Source organism: Leopardus geoffroyi, chromosome C2, assembly GCF_018350155.1.
Source record: "Leopardus geoffroyi isolate Oge1 chromosome C2, O.geoffroyi_Oge1_pat1.0, whole genome shotgun sequence".
Classification (NCBI taxonomy): domain Eukaryota; kingdom Metazoa; phylum Chordata; class Mammalia; order Carnivora; family Felidae; genus Leopardus; species Leopardus geoffroyi.
The window spans coordinates 61,584,361-61,598,998 of NC_059333.1; the positions used below are offsets into that span (position 1 = coordinate 61,584,361).

At 33.6% G+C, this 14,638-nt stretch overlaps 1 protein-coding gene across 22 annotated transcripts in view; it reads right to left on the reverse strand.

Annotated features, from left to right (window-relative positions):
• The window catches only part of ZBTB20 (zinc finger and BTB domain containing 20), a 770,914-nt gene that overhangs the window by 753,205 nt on the left and 3,071 nt on the right, over nt 1-14,638 (reverse strand). The window lies entirely within an intron of this gene.

Consider the following 14,638-nt stretch of genomic DNA (forward strand, 5'->3'; position numbering starts at 1 on the left):
TTATAATTTTTTCTTAGCAATATCAAAGAGATCTTGGCTATTAACCTTTCATGTTAACACATATTACAAACATTTTTCCAAAACTGTATTTCCCTAAATGATTTCAATAGTTTTTTTTTTTTTTTTACTGCTATTGTTAACTCTTAAACTTTGTTTGCACTCTTGTTAAAAAGGTTTTATAAGTAGTCTTCTAGGTTTTTTGACAAGTTTTTTGTTTTGTTTTCATTTAAGCCTTTCATCTTAAATTATTTTTGTATGGGGACACCTGGGTGGCTCAGTCAGTTAGTCGTCCAACTTCAGCTCCAGTATTTTCTCATGGTTCATGAGTTTGAATCCTGCATCCAGCTCTGCATTGAGAGTGAGGAGCTTGCCTGGGATTCTCTCTTTCCCCTTTTCTCTGACCCTCCCCCTCTTTCTCAAAATAAATAAACTTAAAAAAATTATTTTTGTATGATGTGCAAAATGAGAATATACTTTCACTCTTCCACAAAGATAACCTGTTATGCTAATCCCACTAATTAAATGATCCATTATTTTCCAACTGAATTGTCATCTGTTTTAGGATTCTCTAATCTGTTCAATGTATCTACTTGTCTATTTCTATGCTATTACCATATTGTTCTGGTTAGCTGGCTTGGTAATATGTTCTAGCATGTATAATGTAAATCCCTCCTCACTGTTCTTGTTTAAATTTTCTTGCTTTTTGTTAACACTTAATCTTCCATGTAATTTTGAAAAAATATTTTTAATTAAAAAACGTCCTCATTGAGAATCTAATTGTAATTGCATTAAATAAATATATTTAATGTATAAACATAAAATATAACTGGAAAAATTAACATTTTGCTATTGTTGTCCCATACAAAAACATAATCTGTCCTTCCTTTAATCAGATATTGTTTGTCTTTGAATAAGATGTTACCCCTTTTTCATACAGATCCTATATCACTTTTAATAATTTTATGAATAAGCATTTTGTAAATTGTGTTTCAATGGGAAATGAAATAATTTTTTCCTACTGGGAGAAAATGTTTCTTAGATACCAATCACTTCCAGAGAAAATCTATTGATTTTCATTCAATTATCTTCCATCTTAACTACCTTTTAATTTACCTTACTAATTTTTCTAGAGTCTTAAATTAGAGTTCTATAATTTTTTTAAGGTCACATATCAGCCAAAAAGACACTGTAAGGTCTTCTGTACAAATGTTAGTGTCATCTATATCATTTGCTTACTATAGCTGCTAAGCCTTCCTCTTTAGTATTAAATAATTATAATAATGATTACTTATCTCATTTCTGATGTTAATTGAAATATTTTTAGGATTTAACAATTTTGGATTATATTTTCTATTGGGTATGAATGAAAATACCTTATTATATTCAAGCAATTCTATTGAAGATGTATGTATTTCTCTTTGTTGATACAATGAACAATGTTGATACATTTCCTGTTGTTGAATCATGCTTGAATTCCTATTTAACAACAACAAAAAAACCTCCTATATCCTGATATATTATTCTTTCAGTCAATTGCTGATATATTTCCTAGCATTTTATACAGAAATTTTGCATTTATTTCATAAGTGAGATTGGACTAATTTATTTCATACAATCTTTATCGGTTAGATTTTAAATAAATTAGGAGAGGCTTCAATATTTGTTAATGACTTAGAATGATTTCAATTACATCCAATTATTTATTCCTTTAAGTGACCACGTTTGGTCAACTTTCCAATCTCTTCTATGCTAACTACTAGGTATGTTTTCTACTTCTTCTTAGGTCAATTTTATAATTCGCATTTGAATAAAGATGTTCCATTTCTCATAGGTTTCAAATTTATTGCCAGCCGGTTGCATTTAGATTTCTTTTAAAATTCTTTCCATCTTCCAGTTTTATCTACTTTCTCATTCCCAACTAGTGTCTATATTTGCTCATTCTCTTTTCCATAAACTTTATTATTAAGATAAAAATTATATAACAAACTTCACCATTTTAATCACATTAGTGTATAATTTGGTTGCTTTTAGTACATTCACAAGGTTGTATAAACATCACCAACTACCTGGTTCCAGAACATTTCATCGCCACGAAAGGAAATCCTATACCCATTAAGCTGTCCTTGCCCATCTTGTCTTCATCCAGGCCCTGGCAACCACTGATCTACTTTCTGTTGCTAAATATTTGCCTATTCTGAATATTTCACATAAGTGGAATCATGTAATATGTGGCTTTTTATTCTGGATTCTTCCACTTAGCATAATGTTTTCAAAGTTCATCCATGTTTGTAGCATGTATCAATACTTCATTCCTTTTTATGACTGAATAATACTCTATTGTCTGGACACACTACATTTTTATCTATTCATACATTAGTTGATAGACATTTGAATTGCTTCTACTTTTTGGCTACTATGAATAATGCTTTTATGAACACTTGTTTTATGTGAACACAAGTTTTATGTGAATATATGCTTTCAATTATCTCCCACTTCACAAAATTGCTGGGCTGATTTTCTTTTTTGCTTTTTCATCTTCATAAGGAGTTTATATATTTTATTTGTCTTTCCAAAAAGCCAGCTTTTAGATTGATTTTTATTATATTTTGTTTTCCATTTCATAAATTTCAACTTTAAAAAATTAATTCCTCGGGTGCCTGGGTAGCTCAGTTTGTTAAGCATCGGACTCTTGATTTCAGGTCAGGTCATCACCTCACGGTGTGGGATTGAGCCCCACGTTGGGTTTTGCACTGACAGCACGGAGCCTGCTTGCGATTCTCTTTTACTCTCTTTCTCTCCCCCTCCCCACTCACGTGTGTGCACTCACACTCTCTCTCTCAAAAATAAACTTAAAAAAATTTAATTCCCTCTTCTTCTACCTTAAATTATTCTTTATTCTGATTTCTTAAAGTTAGTAAATTGCCCTTTTTTCCTTCTTAACAATGAAGGCATAGAAGGCTATCAACTTTCTTCTGACAATTCCATTAGGTATTTTCCATAGGTTTTTACATAAAATAATCTCCTTTTCATGGTTTTTCAAGTTACTTCCTCTTTACCCAAGAGTTATCTATGAGTATTTAATTTCTAAGTGTTAATAATTTTTGTTACCTTTTAAATTCTATTTACACTAGCTTATAATCAGAAAATGTGCCTGTAAAATCTTTCTAAAATTTAGTTTTCTTTGTACCTAAACACAGAGATGTTCAAAAAAATTTTTAAAGAATATCAGATTTTACATATATATTAGATTATTTTTATGAATTACATTCCATTACTCTCAGTCATTATTTGTATGGTTTAACAGAACTGTCTGGACCTTTCCCGTAGTTTTTGCTTTATGTACTTATTTGCTACAAATAAACCTGCTGTATATACAGATTTATGCAGTAATTTTCTTCATTAACTGCCTTTTATCAGGACAGTATCCCTATCAATGCTGTCACTTTTTTTTTTTCTACTTTCATTTTGTTTGCATTGGCCTAATGTCTTTTATGTCCACCATTTTAAAACCTGTCTTTTTAACTCTGTCATAGGTGTTATTCCTGTAATATAATTTGAGTGGTTTGTGTTTTTAAACTCAATCTACATGTCTTTTAATTAGAGAATTTTGGGGGCTCCGGGGTGGCTCAGTCTGTTAAGTGTCCAACTTCAGCTCAGGTCACGATCTCACGTTCAGTGAGTTCGAGCCCCGCGTCGGGCTCTGGGCTGATGGCTCAGAGCCTGGAGCCTGCTTCCGGTTCTGTGTCTCCCACTCTCTCTTCCCCTCCCCCATTCATGCTCTGTCTCTCTCTGTCTCAAAACTAAATAAACTTAAAAAAAAAATAGAGAATTTTGTGCATCTACATTAAACATAATAATTGATGTGCTTGTTTATATCTCTTCCAATTACTTACATTGTCTTATTTTACATTATTGTTTTCTTGTTACCTTTTTAATATTTTTTATTTGATCAACTAGCTCTGCATTCTATTTTCTCCTTGCTAATATGGAAGTTCTACATGGTGCTCTATTGTATTCCTTTCTCTACCTCCCTCTTCTACTCCAATTAACAGACACTTTCCCCCCTACCAAGAGATTCTATCCCCTTTTCCTTTTCTCCTAAATAGATGAGATCTTCAGGAAACATTCACTTTCCTCCCTCTTCTCATCCTTCTTTCTTCTCATCTCCACAACTCATTTTCCTCCTCTTTTACATTCTTCCAGCCCATCCCCTCCGTCAACTAAGTTTCCATGAGACAGTTTAGTACTTAAAACATTTCTTTACAGAAATATGATCTTTTTATTTCAAAAGTCTGAAATTGTGTTTTATTACATATTTGCAAGTTATCCATCTTTATCTTTTTTAAAAGTTTTATTTATGTTTTATTTTTCTTATCTTTATTTATTATTTTATTCAGTGTAGTATTTTTCTATGCCCAATGTGGGGGTCAAACTCACAACCGTGAGATCAGGAGCCACATGCACTACTGACTGACCCAGTCAGGAGCCCCTATCTTTATCTCTTAAATGAAATTATAACACACACACAATCATATTAAAATGCTTATTATTCACCACTATATTCCTTTCATCTTCTTCAACTTGAAGTCTTTGTTCCAATTCATTTGTGATTGATTGTAATCTATTCTCAGGCATTTTCTCAGATGGGGTATAGTAATTATATGTTCTGAGTTCTTGATTATCTCTTAATGTATTTCTTTCACCTTGACGAGCAAATGGCAACTTCGGGGGTGTTGATTCTTGGACTGTAGTCATTTTCCTTTTGTAGTCTATAGATGTCACTTCACTATCTTCTACCTTGCTAAGTTGCAGATAAGAAGCTGTATGATATTTTGATATTTTTCCCCTTTATAGAAACTTGTTCTATCTATAAGATAGTTCAATGCATTTTTAGAGTTCAGAACTTTTATCAGGATATGCCTATGTAGGTCTTTTCTTTCAATCGAAACCATAAACACTTTCAATCCACAGATTCTTATCTTTCTTAATCTCAGATTTTCTTCTGTTAATTTCCTCTCTTCCATCTATTCTTATTTTTCCCCTCTAAAATTCCTATTATTCACATTTTGACTTCTAATCTGACCTCAAAGACTCATCCTTTCTTTCAAGATTTTCATCAGATTTACCTATGTTCTATGTGCTTTGATATAATTTTTGCACTTGGTATCTAAGTTCACTGATTCATGTTTCAACAGTGATCATGTTCTCCGTCATGAGAAATTGTTCAATTGGGATATGTTTTTTATTAGTATCTAGAATTCCTTTTGTTCTGTATTTTAATTTCCTTAAATGCTCTTAATTTTTTTTTTTTTTTTTTTCAAATTCAGGTTGCACTTATTTTTGCCAATAGCACTAGTTGCCTAGGGTATGTGCTTTGATTTTCCTACCCAATCTTCTATCTCATTCACTACTGGGTCCCCTTAAATGGGCTGTTATTTTCCACAAATAGCTCACTAGAGCTCAGATCTGGTTGTGTAGTATCCTCCATGGAAGAAGCATCACAATTAGTAAAATGCAAAGGTAAACAATCTGTCAGATCCTGCCAAGGCACAAGAGGAAGATTTTTGTTGTCCTATCTCTTTTTAGCCTCAGGGGCGGAGGAAATCCAGCCAGCACATTTAGTAACTTTGGCTTCTTAGTCAGTTGGGGAGACCTGGATACTTAAATGAGAAATACTGATACTTTCCCATAGTGGTTCACACATCTCTGAAGCCCAGGCCCTTCTCAATGTCTGCAGTTTTCCGATAGTTATCTGTGAACTCCAGTTTGTCCAAGTGAAAGTAGAAGTTTCAAAGCAGCATCTCTGCCTGACATGTCATGGCAACTGTATTCAAAAAGGCAGTCAGAAATTGGAAGTGGAGGGGAAGACAGTCATACACAGGTCACTTTGTTTTCAGAACCCTTATTAAGTTTTTTCCTTATTATCATTTTATTTTGAGAGAGAGAGAGAGAGAGAGAGAGAGAGAGAGAGAAGGCAGGGTAAGGGACAGAGAGAGAGAGAATCCCAAGCAGTGTGGAGCCCGATGTGGGGCTTGAACTCATGACAGTGAGATCATGACCTGAGCCAAAGTAGGGTGCTTAACCGACTGAGCCACCCAGGTACACCCAAAATCGTTGATTTTAAAAATGTTATAGGAGGGAGGTATATGGGTCTGAGATGTGTCTGGGACCTCATTATAATGATTCCCAAGAATCAACACTTCCCTCAGAAAGCATATTCCTAAATATATAAAAATGACAATGTGTTCTCTTTATGCTTTGGGATACAGATCCCAAAATATACTACAGCTATTAATCACTTGAAGTAAGCTTTAATGCAATCCCAGTTTTAATTATTTCAGGACATAATTATCTTTTTTTTTTAGAAATAACTTCAAATCAATGTGCTGTAGTTGGTAGAAAGACAAATTATGACTTTGCCCAATCACATAAGTCTCCCAAAGTCCAACAGCAAGTCTTATAAATATGAAAAAGCAGGGCACCTGGGTGGCAGGGTTGGTTAAGCATCTGACTTGAGCTCAGGTTATGATCTCACCACTCATGAGTTCGAGTTCCATGTTGGGCTCTGTGCTTACAGCTCAGAGCCTGGAGCCTGCTTCAGAGTCTGTCTCCCTCTCTCTGCCCCTCCCCTGCTTGTGCACTCGTTGTCTCTCTCAAAAATAAATAAACATTAATAAAATATAAAAAAGCATTGTCAGTATTATATAGGAATTAAACATGCATCCTGCACAGTGGTTTACATGACATTACCCTCCATATTGTTCATAGCCCAATAACCCTTTTTGCTTTCTCGAAAAGCTAATGATATCACCTAACATTAAAATGTTTCTCTGGACTAGACTTCTAAACAACTTAGATAATAAGCTAAAACTCTTGTTTTTTAATTGTATGAACTTTTATGAACTTTTTTTTTAAGAATTAGGAAGCTCATATAAAATGTTCAAAATCTCAATTGCAATCTAGTAAGAGCAAAAAATACTGTGGGTTATTTGTCCTACTATCCTGATAGGAATCATATAGGATATGAAATTTGGGTTTCATCCTTGAATCACTAGGTAATGTAATTCTGTGTACTCTATTCAACACAATATCCTGAATTGATTGTAGATTTGCTTTACCATTGATGGGTGATATCTGATATATTTCTTTTCTGAATCACAGTACATATAATTTTATATTGAAACTTCTGCCATGACAGAATTTCATTAAGTATCGAAAAGAATAAAAGATCATGAGCATGTGTAAAATGTTTGGGTCTTAGAAAAGTACAGAGAAGGCCTATAATAGGTAACAACTGTAACAAAGCTAAATTTGAACCAGTCAACAGAAAATAAAGGAATGGATAGCCTGGTAAGGAAGAATCCAAGTAATCTTCCTAGGACAGCTACAAAAGAGCCTGATCAACAATGAATTCCTCCAAGTGTGCCAGGTAATATCTTCGACACTAGGACTTTAAAGATTAATAAAACATGGTACTTGCCCTTAAAGAAGTGCAGTTCAGTGTAGTATAATTAATTCTAAATGCTACCTTTCTTGAGTGATGAATGTCAAAGAATTTGAGTTATGAGTTAAACTGCATCTAAAACATGAAACTGAAATTTACTTTATACTGGATGTACCCATTTTTGCATAATAAAACTCATAATTACACAAATAATAGAAACAGAGGTATTATGCATAACATGAAATTACAGAGAAGCAACAATCATTTATTTTTGGCTTTTATACACTTTGAATTTACTTTATAACAAATATTGAGAACATAATGTAGAATATCTGAATCAGAAGTGCCTGGAATCCTGCTCACATTTTTCCATACTGTTTTTCAGCTCAAGTCACCCATTTCAGTATAGTATTGCCTTGTTCTCAACCCTTTACTAGAGTAAGATTACTGAGAGCATGAGTTTCTCTAAGGGTCAGATAGATATATAAAGGAAGGTTAGATGCAAACAATATAGCTGTTAAAAAGACTGGGTACCAAAAGATGCCAATCCTGAATACTCATTTACCTTTCTACCTTCACAGGATATTTTTCTTAGTGATGTATCATTTAAAACATACAAAATGAATATTGTACTGTATTTCCTAGTACACTAAAATTAAGAGTCTGAGGAAAAGATCAGAGATATTGTCCTAAGGAACAGTGAAGGCATAGAAGTAGTGGTATAGTACTCTCACTATTCTTTGACCCCATTCAGATGATCCGACTCCTATAATATGGCTTAACAATGAATATTAGCTCTTGAAAACTTTTGAAGTCTCTAGTACCTTGTAGACAAAAGTATGAGTATGTATGTATACATGGCATATATAGCTGTTTGTAATTGGTTTGATGTCTTTAAAATTATTTGAATAACAAAACCTCACTTGGCAAGTTTCTGTAATTCCCCTTTCCTTAACTCATGCTGACTAACCTAAATATAATCCAAACTCATATATGCTGACTTTGCCTGGGCTGATCATTTGAGCCTATTACTCTGACAGAAATGCATTTATCCTATCAAATAGAATTAAACGTTTCTTTCAATATAGTGACAAATTAAGGAAAAGTTACAGTTACATAAGAGAAGTCTAGACTCTATTCTACCTTAAGCCCTGTGGAGCCTGATTTAAAACTCCTGTGGAAAGGAGGAGATCAAAAGCTAAGTTACATAATGAAATAAAATAAAATAAAAGTATAACTTACTTCATCATTCAAATCCTTAGAAAAGCTAACAGGTGTTTTCTTGTATTTGAAAACTGGACAGCAGACAGCAACTTATAAATGCCCCTAAAAACAGCGATTTATGAATTGAGTGGCACATAGTAGATAATAAATGACAGCTATTCTCAGGTTTACCACATAGGTTTCTGTGCTAAACTGCATCTCTCTGTAATGCATCTAAACTTAGTGCCTAATTCTAAGTTATTATTGATGAGCATGTTTTTGTGTGTGTGTGCCAAAACCATAGCAATCTTTCTATCCCAAACACTGGGTGGCCCCTATTTAAGCCAGCTGTTCATTTCTGACACAAATGTAAGGGAACAAACAATAAATTTAAGGGCCTTCCAAAGTCTGTAGAATCTGTCCCAGTTTTATATATATTGTTTCTATTCTGCTTCATCCTTTTTTTTTCCCCCCTGTATGATCCCTAGTTCTTGGTTACTCAATATCTGCTTAGATTTAGTTCTCCTTTTTGACCTCTACCTTCTCAGGATGCTCAGTATCTAATGCTTCCTTTGACCTGCTCCTACTTAGGATTTTTTTGGCCTTCTTTAACATGTAACCCAGCTCCACGGTTGTCCACTGAACCAAATCAGGCAGCAGCTACCCAGTCCATAAACTGTGAAACCTTTAGACAAATTCCCTCTCAGCATTTGTAATTCTAGACTGGAGAGTTACATTTTAAAAACAGACTCTACCATAGCAACCATTCCTCCCACTTACAGCTCTTTCACCTTGTGCCCTTCTCTGAAGCCTTCTCCAAATCCACTATGCCTTTCTTGAAATAAAATGATCAGTACTAATCTGGGCAAGCACTGAGTGAAAATGATCCCAGAATAGAGGCATGTGGGGTGGTGTTTTAGAATTTAGGTGCTCTAGAGTTGGACTTGAGTTTGAACTCCCAGCTGTGTGACTTTGAACAAGTTACTAAACTTTTATGAGCCTCAGCTTGCTTATCTTTAAAAATGCCATAATAAAAATACATGTCTCATAGGATTATGGAATTAATGGAGAAAATGCAGATATAACCAATGCCTGGTGCAGAGTATGCTCTCAATAAATGTTGGCTACTGTTGTTGTTATTTTTATTATTGGTTTATTTTCAGATTTATTTTCACTATGCTTTCCACCAGTAATTTTCCTAGTCTTTTTGGCACAATGCCTTTGGAATAGAGTTTACATTGAGGCACCTAGGTGCCTCAGTCAGTTAAAGGTCTGATGCCTGATTTCAGTTCAGGTCTTGATCTCATGGTTGTGAGTTCAAGCCCTGCATTGGGCTCCATGCCCACTTAAAAAAAAAAAAAAGAAGAAGAAGAAAGTTTACATTAATTCTTCAATATGTGTACTGGGTTTCGGTTTACTAATCGTCTAAAATCAGTTTCCCTTCTAAATATCCCTTAGAATATTTTTCCCTTATTTGCACGCATTAAAGCAATCATATCACCTTTTGTGTCCTATGTTGGATCTAACTGTTTTCTTGACATTTCTCCCTATTGGTAGGCCCGAATAGCTGGGTATTACCTACTACATTGGACAGTGTGCATATTTGGCCTAGGAGGAGATGTATAAAATGTTTATAATCAATACCAGAACATCTACAGCTATGGGTGGGTGTAGGGAAGAGGGAGGACCCAGGGATTGTATAGCTTTTTTCAGACTGCTGTTTACATTTGTGAATAGGTAAGTACGTGATGTTTTTGAGCCTCTCGCTATCATTCATACCAGCCAAAGAAATGTGAGTCAATTAAAAAGAAACTGAGAGTGAAATTTTAAGTGAAAACTTCAAGGTTACCCCTAAATAAATACCTACAAGTAGGCATACAAGAATTGTGTATAGCTGTTTGTTTCTATATATGACAGAACATTATTTGCAAAGCCTTCTCTAACACAGATTCTTTCCGCTTTTCTTCACCAAATAAGAGTTCATTTCTTTGTCTTCCTTGCATCCTTTCTATGTAAATCTATCAATGGATAAGTATAACGAAGGATCAAAAATCAAATGCAATAGTTAATTATATGGAGATGGCCCGATTACCCACAGTATATTTATTTTTTGCTTAGAGAAGCACAAAAACCAAGTTTACCTTTTTTCTTTGAAGAAATATATCTATTTTTCTATATATTTTATAGAATTAGAAAATGACTCTGAGTTACTTCATGCTGCCATTACCTGCTTTCTCCAGTTAAGCAACTTTATGTGGAATAAAATGCAAGAAATTCTGTTAGCAACATATCTTCATAAGCGAAAGTGAGTTGGTGAAATTTATGTAAAAATAGTAAGCTTATCATAGTTACTAACTACAAAAGATTGTTAAGTACTTAATTTTTATATGTATGTATACTTTTATAGACATGCTATATTTGCAAGCAAGTATCACTAAAATGAAACTTGTATCAAGGACTAAAAGTAAAAAGCAAAGTCAAATATTTTACATAGGCTTTTTTCCAGTGCCCTACATATCACTTCCAGTCATGTTACCTAAAGCTAAAATAGGGACCCAAGTGTCAAAAGAAACATACTCATATTATGAGAGCTGAAAGAGACCCTGAAGATGAAAAAGCTAAGGCAGAGATTCAGATTATGTGACATGCCCAAGATGGTACAACTGGTGGCACCACTAGACCCAGAACAACCTCTCCTAATTCTACATCTGAGATTTCTGACAACGTGCAATGAAAAAGTTAAATCTAATGCATGAGAAATTGATTAAAAAATTAGATGTCCCCTCAAGTTGAAAACCTTTGGATTTCATAACCTCTACTTACATGATTTTGTATTAATAGGAAAATAAATTTTAAACAACATAAACTTGTAAAAACTGACTAGAAGAAATGAAAACTACAAAGAAAATTTATACTTTTCCTTAAATCAGAACCATGGAAACAGGTGTTTTTTTAAAGTCTAAAAAAAGCCAGAGATTCATTTATTGTGTATGCATGTGTGGTAGTAGTGGGTTTGGTTTGTCTTGTATTGTTTTATTTTGTTTTGTAAATTGTTAGAGGACCTTCCAGTTTCCTGTGCAATGGTAATCTGTGTTCCAAAAACGGGGGTACATATAAAATTAATTTCTGATAATTCATAAAATACTTAACCATGAACAACTAAGTCTCTAGAAATTTTAATGACAGAAAGAAAAAAGTACCAAGAATTTCAAGATGAAAAATCTCTATCTTTTTAATGTTGTGCAAATTGGAAATAAAGAACATCTTTTAAAAAGTCAAAAATAATTGAAAAAGAGATTAAATCAGTAAACCAATTGTGTATATTTTTCCTGAAGTGCATATTCATGAGCTGACAGTAGAAAGAGGCTTGCTGCTTTGTTTGACTATAGTTCTGTTTACCTCATACTGTCAAGAATGGATTTTGACACTCACAGTATTAATATTGCTATTTTTATTGATATAATTAGCACTGTTATAAATAATTCCTCAGTCTGCTATATCTAAGTATATCATTACAATCAGCAATATTAGAGCTTCTTTTTCTTATATGATGCTTTGGAAATAGACTGCTAGCCCAAAGAACCACAGTGACCTCATGATGTGGAAGTTACTAAAAAAACACTGCCCTGTCAATAGAGACTACTGTTTTGTGTATAACTTCACTAAACAAACTAGTTTATATTTGTTTGAAACTAAAGTTTCTCACCAATCTGCTGTTTCAATTTCACATCACACCATATTGTACCTAAAACAGGCAATCTGGATTCCTGTTGCTACTTCCCCCCCCCCCAACCCCACCCCCAAACAGCTCAGGAACAGTTTGAAATACAAGGCTTGCATATATAAAGCAAAAGAAACCAAGACACCCAAAATTCAGAATGGGTGGGTGAAAATACGTGTGCTTGAAGTCATTTGTATAACTGCTAGTGGGTGGCCCACTTGTGAGTTTTTGATCATCACATGAAAGCAAAATCAAAACATATTTTATCATGCCTCTGGATCACATCAGCTGCGATGATAACCTTATCTAGACCTTGAATAGTTTGTTCATAAAACAAAGTGGGGTGACCAACCCAGTGCATATTCAACACAGAGAATGAAGGCCAAAACAAAATGACAATACAATTCAAAACAAGTTTGTAGAAATTTTAGGCTAGTATATTAAACCTTTCTTTGTCTCTATCACTTGACAGATGGTTAGCCTTCACACAGCCTAGTATCTCTGGCAAAGAAATGACTGTATCTAGCCAATAACACCCCAAATTTTTATTTAAAATGCAGTGTACACATACTTACACTTACCTTAAAAATATGAATATTAATAGATTAGTCATTTTATTCTATTTCTTGTTTTATCACTATAAAAACTTGTCAGATATCAAGATTTGCCTTTTGCCCTATGAATACCTCTTTCAAACTTTCAACTTTCTTATGTGGATCCAGGGTTCTAAGAACTCTTCACTTTCGATTTTGTTCATTTAGGGGCTACTGGCTAATTATGCTTTAAAAAAAAAAAAAAACTTCCAGTAACTTTTAATCCAAAATTATTACAAAAGTTACAAAGATTTAATTAGCTTATGTTTCTATGTAGCTTGGAGCAAAGTTTTGGTAGTAACAATGAGTTAAACAAAATCACCTGGGAACATGTCAAGGACCACAAGGCAGGACTGGAATTATTTATCCAATACTGAAATATGTCTTTATTCAACTGCTCATATAAAAATGTATACTCACACACACATAAACACACACTAACCAACCATTAGAATTAGCAAACACTCTTAGTTTTTAACATTCTATCAACCATTCTTCCCCTTTCTCTTTAAAAAAAAGATTTCATCGAAGACAATATATTCCATTAGCAACATTCTCTGCTTTTCTTCCTAAATCTTCCTATTTATAGCTTTCCAATGCTGGCAGGTCGGTATACAAATAGCCAGAGGCAACCTCAACGTTTTCTAAAGTGCATTAATATGTACCCTTTCTGGAAGAGGTGATTATGCTACAAATTAGCATAAATAGAGATCTAATGTAGGTATAGAAATTCAAGCCCTTCACAGCAGGGGATAGGAGGGCTGGCAGTGGGAGGATTGTGTGTAAAAAAAAAAAAAAAAAAAAAAAAAGTTATCCTACTTACCAACTGAACACTGATTTGGCTAACAAAACAAGACTCACTGTGGCAGAGAAAAATAGCGAAAATCAGAACTTGTTATTTGAGAACTATGAACTAAGTTTTGGAAAGGTGAGACACCCACTACTTAAAGCAACAAACTCAGCGTTAAATCATATACTCTGTTAACTGAGCACCAAGTTTCCTTCTGTTAGAAACCTAGGATTTTTACACCTACAGACTAAATGATTAAAGTAATGCTAAAATCTTCTGTAATGTTCCTCTTGCATTACAAATGGTCTATTAAATCAGAGAAGTGCCAATCAAATGCCTTTGTAGTTTGAAAGAAAGGTTTAAATAACAAAGCATTTTTTGCAGGCCTCTTTTTCTCTCTTTAATGTCACCTATAAATTAATTACAACAAATTTCCATCTTCTCTTCATAAAACCACAACTGAAAAAGATTTAGGCACTTAATTTTTCAGACATACTCCTAAAACAAATTCTTACTAAAAAATTAAGATATTCTAGCTTATGTTTTACCACAATTTTCTAACAAGACAAAAAGCTCCATCGGAATTTTACAGTAAATTCCAAGACACAGATTTTTTTTTTAATATAAAGTAACATTTTATTTATTTCAAAGGCATGCTTAAAATTATGAAAAAAAGAAGACCCCTATCTGTTAAAAAGACCTACTAAAATGTATGGAGAAAGTTTCATGACAATAACGAAGGGTACAAATAAAGTTAGCTCTTCCTTTCTTGCCATTGGCAATTAGTAAACAGCTCCATGTCCCTCAAACTTCCGTACATGCTTTCAAATTGTACTCTCCAAAATGAGAAAACAGCTAGGTTTTAAAATTTCATACAAAAATCTCTT